Below are 3,100 nucleotides of genomic sequence, written 5' to 3'. Positions count from 1 at the left end.
CAGTGGTTTGAATGACAGACAGGCAGATTAATAGGAGAAGACCTTTGTTGAATAAAGCACGGTATATGTAAACCTGAAAATACAGGGTTGCTGTACTTTCACGTTTCAGACCCTTGGTGCTCTTGAACTTGTGTAAATTACTGCAGCAATAACTATTGCTCCTGTAGCAATCATTCTCTCATCCATCCCAAGATTGACTGGCGATGCCTGTTTGAAAGCTGGAGAAAACTGGAGAAAGTCAGAAGAAGAAGGCAAATAATTAAAAAAAATAAGGAGATCAATATTGCAGAAAACATTCTGTATAACAGGTTAAAACTAGTTATATTAATTAATCCTGAAAATATTATTGATGTTCTAATACCCAAATCAGTCTCCCTCCTGCTGTTCGCTGCTGATACTTACACATATCTCAATGAACTCTATCCCTTGGTATTGACTTGTGAAAAGCCTTAAAAGGAATCAATATTTGTTTAATGGAATATTTAAACCAGCATATTGTACTGTATTAGATCTATGCAATATAAGGCAACATTGCTTTTTCTATTATATCATTAGAACATTATAAATAAGTGATGATTTGGGAGAAGGAAGGTAATGTTGAAGTAGTAAAAAAACACGCACTGTGAGCGCCACCTAATGACAAGATTAAAAACACTCAAAATTAAATATAAAATGGAAAAGGCATTCGGTAATTGTGGCATCCCAGATCCACCATCAGGGGGGGGGACAAGTGTCCCGGGCCCGGCAGTGCTGCAGTTTTGAAAAGAGGTGGGCCCCCCTTGAGAGCGCCGAAGCCTGCGGCCATCCCGAACAGCTGAGATTCCGAAGGACCCGAAGCCACAAAAACAGCCGAAGCTGACTCCCGAAGCGACTAAAAGACCCGAAGTCACGAAAATAGCCGAAGCCGAAGTCCCAAAGAGGAGAAAAGACCCGAAGTCACGAAAGGAGGCGAAGTTGAAGTCCGGAAGCCACAAGTTCAATTCTACTGAACACCAATGTGGGTTTTTTTTTAATCCCCTGGCCACCAATGTATTATTTTAATATTCTATAGGCCCCTGCCACCAATGTCTTTTTTTTAAAAAAATATTTTTTGGGGCCCCAATTGTTTTTAACTTGTCAGGGGGGCCCTGGCACCAATGTTTTTTTAAAAAATATTTTTTGGGGCCTCAATTGTTTTTAACTTGTCAGGGGGGCCCTGGCACCAATGTTTTTTTAAAAAATATTTTTTGGGGCCTCAATTTTTTTTAACTTGTAAGGGGGGCCCTGGCGCCATTGTTTTTTTTTAAACTTATAAGGGGGCCCTGACCATCAATAGCTTTTTATAACTTGTGTGTGGGGGAGTTTTTAGCGCTGATGTCTGTGTGGTCTTTGGGGGGATGGAGTGGGGATGGAGTGGGGCTTGGATGGAGTGGGCGGGATCTGGGGTGGGGCTTGGGCGCTAGTGTGGGCGGGGCCCCAAAAATGTTGTTGTACAGGGCCCTGTGATTTCTAATGGTGGCCTTGTGGCATCCAAAAATATAATAAAAGTAATTTGTGAAGTTTTGTGAAGTGCAGGACAAGGGGCAAAGTGCACAGTTGTAAATTGCCATTTTGTTGCCATTTAGTTTGAATTACTGTAGGTCTCTGTACTCAAAAATGGGGGGCTAGATACCTGTTGAACAGTTGCAATGGGTTACCATTAGTCAACCTGTCCCGCTTCTCTGAAAATTCGCCAAAATGCATTGAAGTCTAAGTCTATGGGTGACAAATTGAGTGACAAATTGCTCAACAGGCTCTATAGGTGTTATTTTTGCCGTAAGAGTTGACAAAAAATTTCGCTCATGACTAGTGACCATGCCAGTAGCAAACTATGATCCCTTTTTTACATTACCCCCTCAGGAATAAAGGCAAAGCAGAGCTGCATAAACACAAGCAGGGCCCTCTCACATGTTATTAGTGTCTTTTCAATTGGTCTTGATTTTTTTTATTTTTTCCTATATATTATCTTTTTTTTCCAGGTCACTGATCCCAGCAACCACAAACACATTGAACAGATCTTCACTTTATGGGAAATCTGATTTTTTTTTTTTATATATTTTATATTTCTATGTGGTCCTATTTGTGTTCTTTTCTGACTGTCAAATTGTTTTCTAAATGCCGGGGGTCAATTAACCCAACAAATGAAGCTGCCGTTACCGTACCAAGTCACAAAATCGTGTAAATAAGAAAACAAAAAATACAAAAATTGAAAGCAACTTCAAATTCTGATTGGTTGCAAAAAGTGATGGGCGAATTCCCGCATTTCATGAAATGGCCTAGAAAATTCTCTCTGGAAAATTAGCAGCAACAAAAAAAAATTGTCCCGCGTATAAAAATTGTCACACGTCCAAATTTTTTCGGTCGCCCATTGACTCTAATTTATTTGGACAAAATAATTTTGACGGCCATAGATTTCAATGTATTTCACTAATTTTTCGCCGTTTCACAAATGTTTCCAGAGTTTTACAGTCGTGCGCCAAAACAATTGTTGTTCCCGTCAAAATTGTCGTGCATCAAAATTATTATGACGCTGATTGGCTTCAAAACTTCGCCATTTCGCAAATTTTTTCAGAGTTTTACTTTTGCGCCCCAAAAAATTGTCGCTTGTGTCAGAATTGTTAAATGTCAAAATTATTTTGACGCCCATAGATTTGAATATGTTTCGCGAATTTTTCGCCGTTTCACAAATTTTTCCAGAGTTTCACTTTCGCGCCCAAAAAATGTGTCGCTTGTGTCAGAATTGTTACATGTCAAAATTATTTTGACGCCCATTGACTTCAACGTGTTTGGCAAATTTTTCGCCGTTTCACGGATTTTTCCCGAGTTTCGCCGATTTTTCGGCGAATCGAAAGGGGACAGATTGGCCCATGACTAGTTGCAATAGATCAATAGATCAGTAGATACACAGCTTTCTAGTGACTGGGTGAGCTCTGTACATTGTAGTCAGAGGATCAGACAGAGAATGAATGAGCGAACCTTTCATGGCCACTAGGTGGCACTGCTGCCACTGGACGTGCACCCTTCAAGGAAATCTCAGCTGTGAACATCCAAACGCAAAAGAACAAGGTTTGGATCAAATGGC

The sequence above is a fragment of the Xenopus laevis genome, chromosome 1S (genome assembly GCF_017654675.1).
Source record: "Xenopus laevis strain J_2021 chromosome 1S, Xenopus_laevis_v10.1, whole genome shotgun sequence".
NCBI classification, from domain to species: Eukaryota; Metazoa; Chordata; class Amphibia; order Anura; family Pipidae; genus Xenopus; species Xenopus laevis.
Note: the sequence above shows the minus strand (reverse complement) of the source record.